We start from the raw sequence: 16,315 nt of genomic DNA, 5'->3' as shown, positions 1-16,315 counted from the left end.
GGTTTCTGGTTGGCTCAATGCAAATTCCCTACAAATTAACGAGGGGAAAACGGAGATAGTCTACTGCTCGACTGCGAAATTGAATCAGCAGCCACAGTGTCAGCTTAGGCTCTCCCCGGGGGCTGATTTATGTGTCCCAGTTAAGGCAGTGCGTAACCTGGGAGTACTGTTTGATGAAGATCTTCAAATGATATCGCCAACTAACAAAACTATCAGCGTCTGCTTTGGTCTGCTAAAAGCACTTAGACAGATTCTCCCTCTTCTCCCTGTCGAGACCAGGCCCCTGGTGGTAAGGAGTGTAATCTTATGCAGACTGGATTACTGCAATTCCCTATATTTAGGTGCCCCCTCATATATCTTCCAAGGACTGCAGAGAGTCCAGACCTTTGAGGCCAAGCTGGCACTTAATAGACCATGTAGCTCCTCTACCACAATGGCTCTGAGAGACCTCCATTGGCTGCCGGTGAGGGACAGAGTCACATTTAAATCACTGTGTCTTGTCTATAAAGCACTGCACAGTACGGGCCCCCCACCAATGCAGGAGAGATTTACATGGAACAAGCCCACTAGACCTCTTCGCTCCTCTAGTATGAGTCTAGCAACAACTACCAGATTCAAGAGAGCCAGGATGGGAGGTAGGGCTTTTTGCACAGTAGCGTCCCGGCTGTGGAATGAGCTGCCCCAGAACATCAGGCAAGCTGACTCCCTGATAGGTTTTAGAAGGAGCCTAAATACCTGGCTATTTGCCAAAATCTGAGATTTCAGTACCCACTATTCAGCCCTGCCATCGGCCGGCTCCATCTGATTAGGTTCTCTCAAAAAGCGCCAGGATACCCGTAGGGTGGCAGTTGCGCTATACGAGAACTATATACAATACAATACAATACAATATTCAGCACCACCACAGCACCACTCAGCATCACCACAGCACCATTCAACACCACCACAGCACCACTCAGCACCACTCCAGCATCAATCTGCGCAACCATTGAACAACTACTGGTTCAAATATGTTCTCTCAATGTTTCAAGCTTTATTACAAATGTCACAAAAAGATGTTATTATTTCACTTCTGTTCTTGGATTTTCGCCACAATAAAATACACTGAACATAATCTTCACAAAAGGTTTTTACAAAAGTTTAAGCTATTGCCATTATAAATTAAAATCACTTTTATTTAAGTATTAATTATTTAAAAAAATTAAAAGCCATTGTAATTTGTAATATTAATACATCTAAGTCACGTAAATACATAACATGTTGCATTACATTTGCGAAGGTTATAACTATTGGCATTGTAAATGACAACGCTATTAATGTAGCTATTTTCAAAACCAACGCATAAATAAAAAAAATTGTCATTTACAATAGCTCAAACTTTCCTAATGCGAGACCTGTTCCATTGCAAATGCTTGTTTTTATATCTGTCAGTGAATTTTCAGCCCATGTGCACTGCTAGCCTATAGAGCGCAACATCTTTAATGGAGTAGCACCCCAGATCTAAATATAGGGGAACCAGGGGGGTGGATTGCGGTAACCCAACCTTCGATCTTAAAAATTTGTTTTGGCTCGCCGCTAGGGGTTCTAGGTTCCCATATCCCCACAGCTCAACACCATACAAGATAGATGCGCTAATTTTGGCTTTGTAGATCTGCAGTACAGGAGCTACGGGTTTGGGTTGAGAGCTTTTTTGTTCCATGATTAAAACCCCAGAGAGTTGGGCGTGTCTCACCATCAAACTATCTATTTGCGGTTTCCAGCTAAGTTTTTTGTCAATCATAACCCCCAAGTAGGAGAAAGTCTCTGCTTGTTCTAAAATACCCTCCTGCATTCTGACTTCACCTGTGAGTTTGCTAGAATTCTGTTACACCATGAACTTAGTTTTGTCTACATTGACAACTAGGTCATGGTCCACACAGAACTCTTCGAATCTGGAAAGGGCGAGTTGGAGTCCCTGTCTTGTTTTTGATAGGATCAGGGTGTCATCTGCAAACATCAGGAGGGGTATCCTTTTTCCTGCTAGAGACGGGGCATCGGTGGGATAGTTTTCAAAATAATCTAAAACCCCATTTATATAAATGCAGAATAGGGTGGTTGCTAATACGCAACCCTGCCTTACTCCCTTCTCCACCGGAAACTTAGCTGTGGTGTTACCTGCCATGTCCCATCTAATTTGGGCATAATTTTCCGAATAAAGTTTGATTAAAAAAGCCAAAGTTTCCAGAGGCATGCCTAGTTTGGAGAGTGTTAGCCAAAGCTTCGGGCGAGGGACTGAATCAAATGTGGACCTAAAGTCCACAAAGGCTGCATAGATTGAACCTTTGCCAAAAGTGACTGTTCGCCAATATATAAGAACAAACCTTAGAACCTGATCCACAGTACTTGTGCCCTGCCGAAACCCGGCTTGTAAGTTAGAAGGAATATGAAAGTTCTCCAGCCAGGCCTGCATTTTTCCTAATAATACCCTGGCCACAACCTTCTGAATGCAATCGATCAGGCTTAAGAGCCTGTAGTTTCCCGGTTTGGAGCGGTCCGCCTTCTTAAAAATGGGAAGGATCACCGCACCAGCCCAGGTTATGGGAATCTCCGCACCCCTGTCGATAGCATTCATTAGAATTTGTATGTACGAAGCCCAGGAGTCCAGGTATTGAAGAAACAGATCTGCTGGGATGCATTCAAGTCTCGGGGCCCTGCCCTTTGGGACCTGGAGGAGTGCAAGTTCCAACCACCTCCTTTTTGGTAATGCAGAGGGCGGGCGGGGAAGAAGGCATAACAAAACTATCTTGGGGATTCTGGACCCCTGCAAACTGACTACCAAAGTGTCGGACCCATTGATCTGGTTCCACATTATTAACACACACTTTTCTCGGGTTGCCACTCCCCACTTGACCAGGTGCCAAAATCCAGACATATCTCTCCCAGAACAAGCTCTGAGTAGATCTGCCCAGTGTGCTTCGTCCCCGTCTCTTTTGGCCCGGAATTAGGCGACCTTGTATACCTTCCTTTTCTCCTTAATGGCATCCGTATCTTGTCTCCTGATGGCCCCAGCCAGAGATCTCTAAGCCGTACGGCAGTTTGAATTATACCAGTCTGCTGCCTTATGGGTGGGTGATACGCGTTCTTTTTTGTTTATGGTTATAAAAAAGCCTTTTAGTTGGTTAAAAAGAGTCTCATGATGGTGGCCAACTCTATCTCCATCTTCTGCATCTGTCTGTAGTACTGCTACGGTATTTGCTACTAAGTTGCTCATAACAAGCAGGGTCTCCAGGTTTTGCACTACCTTTGCCCAATTGAGGTGTCTCATATCGTTGGACAGGTGACCTTGTACAAAATCCACCTGGGGTGGCAACCCATCAGCAGGCTTAATCCCGGGAGGCCGCACGCTAACTAAAAGTGGGTTATGGTCACTTTCGGGCCCAGCTTCAACCACCATATCAACCAGATGAGACCAAAACTCCTTGTTTATGATAAAATAGTCAATTTGACTAGAGCAGCGCCCACTATTATAAGTTGATGACCCAAGTCTGTCTGATGCAGTGCGACCGTTTACTGCCCTCAGCCCGTGTTCCAAAAAGAATACTTTCATTTGGAGAGCTGCACTGGTCCACTTCTTTATAGGCTGCAGTTCCAAGCGTGGAATTACCCACAGCTCGTCTTCCTCATTACTAAAATTCATGTCCTCACAATCAAGAGGTTCGTAAGTACAGTTAAAATCCCCGGCTATAACAGTATTCGAGTAACCACTGTGATTCAGTAAAAAGCCATCTAGGTTGGCAACAGTATCAGAGGCCTTCCCACCTGGAAGACCCCTGGAATAAACATTAATAATCAGGATTTACAAGGAGTTGCCTACTTTTAACTTTACAATGAGAATGTCCTGCGAATCAATGGCGATCTCCTCTATCTTAATAATCTGAGTCTGCCTAACCCAAAGTGTCAGGCCCCCCTTCGGCCTGCCCCTTTCACCCTGTACAGCTGGTTTGGATATATTAATGTATCCCTCAAAAAATACCCTGTCCACTGCCCATTTCTCTTGGAACCACATTATATCAAAGTTCTTAATGTAGGCGGACCATTCAGTAGATTCATCTTTGCTAGCTAGACCAGCAATGTTCCAAGAGGCAAACTTTAAGTCAGAGCTGGGTACAGTAAATGCTCTACTACTTCTTGGGAATCCTAGGACTGGGTCCGACATGCTTGATACTAGGGCCTTGCCCTTGGTGTTTAGCGTGGATGCATTGTCCTTGGTCCGTACCCCACCCATCGCCGAGGGAACCAAGCAGGTATTCTGAAGATGACACGGAGAGACATTTAAAAGAACTTCACTTCTGATGCTGTGACCCACTTCATTAGTGTTCCCGCAGTGAGCCCCCAATACAGATGAGGGGGTTACAACGGGAGATATAAAGTAGAGTCAATCAATATCCTCCAGATTCACAAAACAATCAAACCTGTTGAGGGTTCGGACAGTGTATTCGTATATTCCCTGGGAGTGAGTCAGTAAATTACTGCCAGCCCCACCTCTTGTTGAATGTGGTGGATTTTGATTAAAAAAACCCTAAGGGCATGATACTAATGCCGTCCCTCTTAATAAACCTTGATCCAGTCTGGTCTAGGATGGTTTTTACAAGTAGGGGGTCCCAAAATTGACCACCACACAATCTCCAGTGCTAGATTTCCTAGATTTACCTATCCAAGACACTCTACGGGTCATTTTGAAACCCCTAAAAATATGAGCCCCCAACCCAGTTTTAGTATTAACAAAGTGAAGGGCCTTGTTCCTGAGCGAGACCCAATTTTCTTCACACCCAGGTTCGAGGGGAGGTACATTTGTGAGTATAATGGTATAGGGGGTGGCCACCGGGGGTAAGTTAAGACTATCTGTCCAGGTGTGCTCATCCCGAGGACCCTGTGGCAACCTCATGCTTGGGACCCCGGTTTTGTCTAACCTTGGTTGGACTGTCTCTACAAGAGCTGGTACATTACTCGATCTTGAGGGTGGAACAAGGGTGGAGCTTGTAGCAACCACACAGTCTCAATAGGAAGGGGTAGTGTCAAATTAGAGACTGTCACTGCCTTTCCATCACGTGGGACTACGCCACTAGACATACCATCAGCTGAGCCATGTGTTAACCTAGTTAGTTGGTGCTCAATCTAGCAAGCCGGGCCGACGACGGCTGAAATGCCAGAAACCGGTCCCCGGTAGCTTGTCTCCTTTCTGGTGAAGAATTGGCTTGGTAGTTTAGTCTGCCCTGTTCCCATGATGCACTGGGCCAGGGACAGACTGATTTGCATATAGCCAGGTTCTGAACTGGGATGGTGCAGTGAGATAAATAACGGTGATGGATCAAGCCCTGATCTTTGGACTGGGTAAGAGTGGTCTGCTTAATTCAGACACTCTGTTCATCACCACCCCCTTTTCTGAATCGTTTTTGGCCACTATAGGTGTGGCAGGGTATACTCAGACATGAGTCCCTTTCTCACTGCACCATCAGGATTCAAGCAAGCCGGGCCGACGACGGCTGAAATGCCAGAAACCGGTCCCCGGTAGCTTGTCTCCTTTCTGGTGAAGAATTGGCTTGGTAGTTTAGTCTGCCCTGTTCCCATGATGCACTGGGCCAGGGACAGACTGATTTGCATATAGCCAGGTTCTGGACTGGGATGGTGCAGTGAGATAAATAACGGTGATAGATCAAGCCCTGATCTTTGGACTGGGTAAGAGTGGTCTGCTTAATTCAGACACTCTGTTCATCACCACCCCCTTTTCTGAATCGTTTTTGGCCACTATAGGTGTGGCAGGGTATACTCAGACATGAGTCCCTTTCTCACTGCACCATCAGGATTCAAGCAAGCCGGGCCGACGACGGCTGAAATGCCAGAAACCGGTCCCCGGTAGCTTGTCTCCTTTCTGGTGAAGAATTGGCTTGGTAGTTTAGTCTGCCCTGTTCCCATGATGCACTGGGCCAGGGACAGACTGATTTGCATATAGCCAGGTTCTGAACTGGGATGGTGCAGTGAGATTAATAACGGTGATGGATGAAGCCCTGATCTTTGGACTGGGTAAGAGTGGTCTGCTTAATTCAGACACTCTGTTCATCACCACCCCCTTTTTTGAATCGGTGCTCAATCTTGGTCAGTCTTAGGGTGATGGCTTCGAGTTGCAAAGCTAGGGGTTCCATTGCCACAAGTAGTTTGGCTTCAAATTTGGTTATGAGCCTGTCCTCCACATCAACAGACAGCTGGTTAAAATTAACCTGTGGACAACTAGTTGCAAAATTGGAAGCCTTTGGAGTGCTGCTCTCGGTTGTACAACCTCTCTTACCACATGCTACCCCTCTCGTTTTGGGCACTTTGCTAGCCTGATGTATGGTAAGTGGTATAACCCTTGCCTTTCTTTTCTTACTATAAACTGTAGGCACTTCCCCCCCTTATTTGCCTGTATTTGGCGCTGCTGGCGGGTAAGTATTTTCACGGGTGACTGGGTGGTAACTGCTGGGTCAATGTCAGGGGAAGAAAGAGCCGAAGCTGATGTCAAGTGGGAACCAGAAACAGATTGAGACAGCGGGTCAACAGAATTGGACGGATTCGGCTGGGAGCAGAATACACTACTCCAATTGAGGCTCTGCGGGGCTCTAGGGACAGCCTTTTTTGGGTGAGCTCGATCTCGTGTAATAGGACAGATTTTGCTCTGACCAAAAATGCGTTGAGGGGTCCCACTACCCCAGACCCCCCAGCTCCCTTGAAGTTGGTCTTACTCATTCTAGATAATTGATCACAGTCACTACCAACAGGATTAATTCAAATATCAGAAATACACAACTTAAAAGAAAATTCCTTAATATAACAGTCACTTAAAAGGTCCCTCGGAAATCCAGTGTACGAGATGAAAAGGGGGTGGCCCAGCCTCCTCCGGGCTCCGACGGGCCCGGGCTTCGCCCGCGCGCGCCCCGCGCTGCATTAGGCTTTGGCGATTGTTATGCGCCTCCTGGCGCTAACCGTATGACGCATTGTCTTTGCGCCTCCAGGGTATCTGGGTAATGTAGTTCTCCCGGCCCAAGGTTCAGGTAATGGCGGCCCGTGACCAGGAAAGCAACAGCAGTCCCCTCGGAGCAACAGGAGGCGGAAAATCCAGCAGAAGACCCAGCAAGAAAGAAACCAGCACCAACAGCGGCTTTAGCAATAAGTTTGTAGCGCAAACCCTTTACTTACACAATCACTACTTTTGCACCCACAAAATGCTAATTTCTAATGTTCATAACCCATTTTATGATTCAGAGGAGTTCTCCAACTCACTGATGGGTTTGCAACCCAGAGTGCAACCAAATTTGGAGGAGGGGGGTGATATTTTCCCATATGGCAAACCTTTTTTTTCTTTAAAGCAGCGCTGAGGCCCTTCAGTACCATAAGTTGCTTTTAAATTTAAAAATGTTTCCCATTTGCGTATGGAAACACAGGGTTGGTGGTCTGCTGTTCTTTGCAAGCCGCCTTCCCTTTGCAGACAATCACAGGGAGTCCTAAATTAATATTCTCTACTGAGGACATTCTGCGACCCATGTAAGTTTTTGTGACATGACCTTCTAGTACATAGGGCCATAAATTTAGAGGTGTTTATAACACGTCAGTGCTCAATTTCCAATGACTTTTGGGGAATGGATTCTTAGTAAAGTAGCAGAAATCTACAAGCTTTAGGTCATTGTAGAGGGTAAATAGTTTAACAATGTGGTGATCAACTCAATGGCACCTATGAATGTTCTGATGAATACAGTCTTTATTATAACAACAAAGTTTTCTAAACTATTTATGAGACAAATTGACATTGACTGTGGTAAGATATATTCGAAGATGTTGCATTTCAACTAAATTATAACAAGATTGTTTTTCAGGTTTTAAAATCAGTCCTTTTTTTAATTGGCAGTCTACACAGCTTTATAAATATGCAAACACTCAAATAGGCAAATAAAAAAGATGATATTAAAAGCATATCTTACCAATCAAAACTGCCAAAAATGTAAATATTAACACCTGACATGGACCATCAAACATCTCTCATTAGCTTGACAATGAGCTAAAGCCGATTTTCGAAAAAGAACTACTGTCCGACTTTCAGATGGCAATTCAAAAATAGTATTTGAATATTTAAAAGAGTCACTACTAACGTGAAGAAAGATGCATACATTTGCATATTTACTGGTTTAAGTATTAAATATATGACAGTGTTGTGTGATTCTGTTAGACAGATGGAATTGGAGTAGAATAAAGCATAACATAATCAAATATTTAAAATGTATGGTTTAAAAGATGATGTAGTTTTTGCACAAGTGACACAATATAACCTATAAATTGAAAAAACAAGGGGAACCCAGCGGGTAGCTATGGACCATGGCTATCAGTTAAGTTTTGGGAGACAAAGGTCCTAAGCATATTTAAATTAATAGACAATTGTTATATAGACCACAATAGGCTGCTATATATTTATGTTCCTTGCCCAGCCGGACAAGGAATTTATTACTCAGATAAAAAGATTCTTATTCTAAATACATTTGTACAACAACAATTCATTGCAGGAAAGCACACTCCTGTGCCGTACCGGGAGAAATGAAAGGGAGAATAGGAGAAAGCGAAAGGGGTGTTTCAGGCAAAGGAAAAGAGCAAGCAGGGTACTGTTTTGAGTCAGAAGTTAACAGTATCTCCTGGAGTAGTACATACAGATACAGATATGTATTAATTCAGTGTATGCCCAATCATAGGAGTCGGCGTTTCGATCCCGTGCTCAAATTATAAAGGGATCATCTTCAGGACTTAAATGATAGTTTGCCTGGATTAGAAGGTTAAACACGCCTGTAGGGGAGAAAAACAGGGAGCAGAGAGAAAAATAATATGGGAGAATGTCAATTCAAATGACTTGGGAGAGCGGTCAGTTTTAGCCATCTGCAACACTCTAGAATTTGGAATCGCAGTGAGTGGTCTGTGCTGGTGCTTGTGAGAATAACGTGTTACAACATTATTGATAAACATTTATAACATTACACACATTGTCCTCGGAATCGCAGTGATGAGATTGTGCTTGTGGAGGCTGGCTTTAATTTGGAGTTTTTGGTGCACTGATGGTAACTAAAAACGTTTGCTCATTCCTCTGTGTTTGTGGTGAGGGGAGCAAGGTGCACTTATACTAACAAGAGCAGACTTTGGCGTGCAGCTGCAGCGTCTATTGAATGATCAATGCCTTGATCTGCTGGATTTAGGGACACGAGGATAATAGCATACCTCTAACTTGGGTGGGAGAGGTTGATTTTCTCCTTAGGGAATGCCAGCGTCATGGGGGCTTCCCTTGTCAATGCAGGCTGGGGCTCATTGACTGTAGCTGTAAGCAGATAGTGGAAGTAAGAGCGGTCTTATACTTCTGTTTTTTGGGGGGTTGCTATAGAAATAGATTTGCCGGGATTTGGGGCATACCTTGGGCTCGGTGATGGTGAGCCAACTGGGCGCTTCATGTTGAATATGGATTGTGATGGTGCCCTCCGCGGTTTCTGGCGACAGTCGGTAGGGTCAGTGATCGTGTACTCTAAGGATCGAGGAGTAGATGGGGTTAGTGGCCATATGTGTTGGAGTGGGCGAGAGGTTTACTCAGGAGTAGTTACATACCCTTTTGATTGTAAGGTTACGTGAATCTTAACGTTGTATTCGTGGTCAGTTGCATGTGGGAGTTAGGGGGCGGCTCCATGGCCGTCGCCGGGATGCGGTTGAGTAAGTCAGCGATCCGCTGGAATGGAATTGGACAAAAGTTAGCCCTCGGTCCGGTGTAGGAAACGGTTTGAGGAGCCGAGGTTGGGGTGGAGCGGAAGCTTACCAGATATTGGGATAATGCTGTGGGTACAGCCGACAGCAATGATTCTTCCGTCAGCGCGCTGAAGGGGAGTGGGCGGGCATGTTGTTATTCGATCGCGGGGTCACGTGATCAGTGCATGTGGCTTCAGGGTAAGACGGGCGCCATATTGGAGTGGTGTTTTGGCCGCTACCTTGTGGAGAAGGGCCAAAAGTGCGGAATTGGGCAGAGTACAGTCCCGATTAGATTGAAAGTTGGCCATCTTGAAGTGGCGTTTTTTGCAGCTCATAATGCCCTCACAATCGGGCTTTTATCACTCACCACTCTTCCAACCTTGGCCTTTCTCTACAGGCTCCCAAAAGCACAGCTGCAAAAAACGCCACTTCAAGATGGCGCCTGCCCTTATCCTGAAGCCACATAGGCTTTATGCTCCGATCACTTGACCTGGTGATCCAATACCAATATGCCCACCAGAATACACCCCTTTATCTCATCATGGCCAACTTTCAATCTAATCGGGACTGTACTCTGCCCAATTCCGCACTTTTGGCCCTTCTCACCACTCCACCACTCCAATATGGCACCCCGTCTTACCCTGAAGCCACATGCACTGATCACGTGACCCCGCGATCGAATAACAACACGCCCGCCCACTCCCCTTCAGCCCGCTGAGGTAAGAATCATTGCTGTCGGCTGTACCCACGGCATTATCCCAATATCTGGTAAGCTTCCGCTCCACCCCAACCTCGGCTCCTCAAACCGTTTCCTACACCGGACCGAGGGCTAACTTTTGTCCAATTCCATTCCAGCGGATCGCTGACTTACTCGACCGCATCCCGGCGACGGCCATCGAGCCGCCCCCTAAATCCCACATGCAACTGACCACGAATAAAACGTTAAGGTTCACGTAACCTTACAATCAAAAGGGTATGTAACTACTCCTGAGTAAACCTCTCGCCCACTCCAACATATACGGCCGCTAACCCCATCTACTCCTCGATCCTTAGATTACACCGATCACTGACCCTACCGACTGTCGCCAGAAACGGCGGAGGTCACCATCACAATCCATATTCAACGTGAAGCGCCCAGTTGGTTCACCATCACCGAGCCCAAGGTATGCCCCAAATCCCGGCAAATCTATTTCTATAGCAACCCCCCCCAAAAAACGGAAGTATAAGACCACTCATTACTTCCAATATCTGCTTACAGCTACAGTCAATGAGCCCCAGCCTGCATTGACAAGGGAAGCCCCCATGACCCTGGCATTCCCTAAGGAGAAAATCAACCTCTCCCACCCAAGTTAGAGGTATGCTATTATCCTCGTGTCCTTAAATCCACCAGATCAAGGCATCCATCATTCAATAGACGCTGCAGCTGCACGCCAAAGTCTCCTCTTGTTAGTATAAGTGCACCTTGCTCCCCTCACCACAAACACAGAGGAATGAGCAAACGTTTTTAGTCACCATCAGTGCACCAAAAACTCAAAATTAAAGCCAGCCTCCACAAGCACAATCCCATCACTGCGATTCCGAGGACAATGTGTGTAATGTTACAAATGTTTATCAATAATGTTGTAACACTTTATTCTCACAAGCACCAGCACAGACCACTCACTGCGATTCCGAATTCTAGAGTGTTGCAGATGGCTAAAACTGACCGCTCGCCCAAGTCATTTAAATTGACATTCTCCCATATTATTTTTCTCTCTGCTCCCTGTTTTTCTCCCCAACAGGCGTATTTAAACTTCTAATCCAGGCAAAGTATCATTTAAGTCCTGAAGATGATCCCTTTATAATTTGAGCACAGGATCGAAATGTCGACTCCTATGAGTGGGCATACACTGAATTAATATATATCTGTATCTGTATGTACTACTCCAGGAGATACTGTTAACTTCTGACTCAAAACAGTACCCTGCTTGCTCTTTTCCTTTGCCTGAAACACCCCTTTCACTTTCTCCTATTCTCCCTTTCATTTCTCCCGGTACGGCACAGGAGTGTGCTTTACTGCAATGAATTGTTGTTGTACAAATGTATTTAGAATAAGAATCTTTTTAACTGAGTAATAAATTCCTTGTCCGGCTGGGCAAGGAACATAAATATATAGCAGCCTATTGTGGTCTATATAACAATCGTCTATTAATTTAAATATGCTTAGGACCTTTGTCTCCCAAAACTTAACAATATAACCTATAGGCGTTCAAATGTTTGCCATCCTCAGCCTTAAAGAACAACGTAAGAGTCTATGGGCCTCATTTATGAAAAGTGACGCATCGCTGCGTGAAAACAGCGATGCGTCACTTTTCACTGCGCACTCCTTGCGACACCAATGATGTGTCATATTTAATGTATGACGCATCATGTCGCAAGGACTTACAGATACGTCAGTATTTCTGACGCATCTGTAAGCGCAAAAGTGACGCATTGCTGGAGTGTGTCACAAAAGTGACGCAACTCCAGCAATGCGTCCTTTCACATGGGGAAAGCCCCATTTGAAAGGGCTTGCGTCAGTCTTACGCCTGCTGTGAGGCAGGCGCAAGATTTTGACGCAACAGCATCCTAAAAGTGACGCAGTGAAATCTCATAGATTTCACTGCATTACTATTACGAGGCTTTTTGCGGGGGAACGCCCCCTCTGCATACATTATACCTGACGCAGGTATAATGTGCCGTAGGGGTTAAAAAGTGACGCATCTACCTAGATGCGTCACTTTTTAAATATGGCGCAACAAGGCGCATATTTTACGCCGCTGGTGCGTCACAAAAAGTGACGCACCGGCGGCGCAAAACTGACGCAAGGCCTCATAAATAAGGGCCTATACCTTTACCCTCCCATCCACCTTTTCATAACAGATGAAACCCACAAGACACATATGCACTGCACATCGGACCATGTCCCCAGCATGGTTTAGGGTCAAGAATTCTAATATCATGAGTGCTTCAAATTGTTGTTTATAATCTCCTCTACCAAATTGGCCTACCCCAACTTTGGGATACAACGGAGAACAGCTGCATGAGGATGCAAAGGACTGTATTAGTGGCGGCTGTTAGATGGCATAACCTTAAAATGCTACATTGTTCAACTTCCCTGGGCAGGCTGTCTACTGAATTCCTACTGATGAAAGACGAATCCAGGACGGAGGTGTTTCTGGACCTAGTGCAGCCTCCACTTGCAAGAAAACTATACATTCAACTGAGGCACAGCTCTATACCGATTGGGGCATTGACATCCAGATGGGCAAAAACGATGGAGGCCGACTGCCCTGCTTGTAAATATTGTAGGGAAGACATTGTACATATCTTTTACTTACCTTTTCCGACACAGTGAGGATTCTGTTACGTCAGCGCCGAGACACCCGTCTGGGTATTTGCGCGCTCTAAAAATCGCATAAAATAAATAAATAAATAAATAAATCTTCTTTTTCTGTCCGGCATATAGTGAAATTCGGAAATGCTGGATTATCCCATTATGCAAAAACCTGGGTTTCAGACATTGTGTACAAGCTTGCAGAGTTTTAACCTACGATACCACCCCTCCCATTGTTTTTGCTGTCTCTCGATTTTTACTTGGCATGTGGCGGAGAAGAACTGTTTTTATTAATAAGAAATAACGGACTATTTCTTCCCACTTTTTTCCTATCTTTGATAACCAAAGTTTAATAACTTTTTCATCTCAATGTATTTATGTTTTTATTTCTCTACCTGTACATATTTTATTGCACTTTTATGGTCATTGACCGAAATGAAGTTATCAAGAGAGAGACAATTTGCATACAAAAGCATACGTACAGCATACTAGTGGAAATGTCCTTAAAATAAATAGTGAGCAATTATAACGGTGACTACAAAATGGTGACCACTTAAGGAAAAGCAATATCACACTGTATGGTCATTAAAGAGAAAAAGTTGAGAGATTTTTGCAAACAGACCAATTGAGGGGAGGTAAAAAAGCTTGAAGTTCAGGGGTTTTGAGTTCTGATGGCTGCAAGCGAGAAAGGTTGCTTTGAAGCTTCTTAAGTTCTACAATTGGATGCTTTGGAACGTGTATGCTCCGAACATATATATATATATATATATTACCTACTGGCGGTCGCCAGTAGGTAGTTATAGTTAGGATTTTTTTCAATGTTAAATCTCAAAATTCTATTTGGAATAACTTAGGCGCTGGTTGACGAATCTGCCTGAAAATTTCCTCAAAATGGCCTTGCGGCGCCCCGGTCCTTCCCTGAAAGTTTGGGGGGGATTTGTCTAGCGGGGGCCGAGATAAAAGGGGGGTCCCAAAACGTGTTTTCCCCATGTTAATTTCCATAGGGCGGTCAACCTCACTTTTAGCCCGAACGGCTGAATGGATTTACACCAAACTTGGCAAAATTGTAGGGATTGGTAGCCCGATGTGCCTTTGCTATGTCTCAAGATATGTGCTCCAGTGGATTTTGAGTAATTTAGGTTCAAAAAAATATATATATCTATGGCAGCGCCCCGGTACGCCCACCGGGGAGCGCTCCGGGCGCGCCACGCGACTTGCGCACGGAAAGCTGATTGGCTGTCGGGTGTCTGTAAACATTCTAAACAGTCCGGAGCGGCCGCCATCTTGTGTCTCGGTAGGATCGAGACACAAGAGGTGGCCAAAACAAAGGGGGAATTGACCATAAGGGGGCAGAGTAGACCCTAGATTTTTGCGGGGGGAGCGCCCGGTATGCGCACCGGGGAGCGGACCGGGGAGCGTACTATGGGGAAAAAAGAATGACAGACTTTTCAAAAATGGTATGTTTATTAATTGTTCTTTTTGTTGTTGTTGTTTTTTTTTTTATTTAAGTACCAACATGTAGGTACCAATGCAGAGTCTAAAATTTAATATACACCGTCTCCTTTGTAGATATCTTGCATGTTGTTACAGAAGTTATTGTGGTATATGGAATTCATACCATAGTCTGTCAGGAAAGCAGAAACAATATGGAGGCAGGAGATGATAAAGAGATGTTAAATACACATTGGAGATAATATAGTGGGAGAAAGGAAGTAACTATGAGCAAACTTACTATGTAACACAAAAAAGTTGCACAGTATATTTTAAGTCTCACTTTATATTATATCTATGTTGGTACTATTTCATAATTTACATATAAAAAAGAATAACGTCTCAAACAATTTTTACTTTTGAAATAAAAATTTATTGCTGTGTTTTTTTTTTAAATCTAAAAGAATTTCCAACATTAATTCATCTGGTATGTCTTCATTTGGATTCCATGATTCAATTTCTTCTACACAATTAACTAAGTCTTGGTCCAGAGAGTGATCCAAAAAGTCTAATTCATTAATGTCTTCTTTAGGATTGTTTTCCATATGAATTTCAAGTGAAATATTAATTTCATTTTGTTGTCCTTCCATTTTCTTGCTGTAAATTGTATAAAAAATAAATATATCAGTAGAGATAGGGCACTGTTGGGTTTAAGTTCAGACAGGTACTTGTGAGTTTTTAACAGTGAAGTTATCTTTGGGCAGTGTATGGTTTCAGGCAGGAAGTAGAACTATTAAAAAGTACCTGTGATGAACGCAAAGTAAATTCATAATTATACCAGAGAAGCCTAACTCAATCCATAATTATAATAGACATGCCTATCTCATTGTCTAACTCTCACAGAGGGACAGTATATACTATCTGAAAACGTTTTCCCAAATTAACTTAAAGTGCATAACATAGTTCTCCTTTCAAATTAACAACTTTCAAATTAGTTGAAGTTTTCTGTCAACATTTTTTCCAAATGTACCTTAGGTAGTGTTAGTCAAAATGGCTGTGTTTCCCTCTCATTTTTCATATATATTCATGTACTTAACCAATCAAATGTCAGCACATAAAAGTACAAAATGTAAGTAACATTTTAATTGGTTGAAAATTCTAACAGTTTCATATGTGTTTTTGTCATGTAATTTACCTCAGGATATTTAGACAGGGCTACAGCCCAAATGGCTCAATGGAATACCACCAAATTTGTGTAAATGGTAGGGACTGCTATGTAGTAGGGCATATTCTATATTTGGTGTAAGTGTCTCCAGTGGTTTTTCTGTAAATTACTTTCCCACCTTTTTTTTGGGAGCGCTTACCGGTGCGCGCCCCGGTACACGCACCAGCAGCGTTACGGGAGTCCTCCATTTTGTGTTTCGGTAGAATTGAGACACAAGATGGAGGACAAACAACGTTGGGAATGGGTAGAAGGGGGCACGGTAGACACTTCCTGACCCTCTAGGTTTTCTGAGGCGGGTTTAGAAGGCCCATTTATGTCCCCCCCCCCCAAAAAACATTTTTAAATTTTTCATGGGGGGAGTGCCCGGTACACGCACCGGGGAGCGTACTTTGGTGAAAAATAGTGAAAAAAGTTTGAAAAAGAAAATCATTATGAGTGATCAGAGGTAGGGTAGCTCTGAAAAGAGCTTTTGGGTTCTGTGGCTGATTTAAGTACCTACAAGTAGGTTCCAATGCACAGTCTTAAAT

Source organism: Lissotriton vulgaris, chromosome 12 (assembly GCF_964263255.1).
Source record: "Lissotriton vulgaris chromosome 12, aLisVul1.2, whole genome shotgun sequence".
Taxonomy (NCBI): domain Eukaryota; kingdom Metazoa; phylum Chordata; class Amphibia; order Caudata; family Salamandridae; genus Lissotriton; species Lissotriton vulgaris.
Note: the sequence above shows the minus strand (reverse complement) of the source record.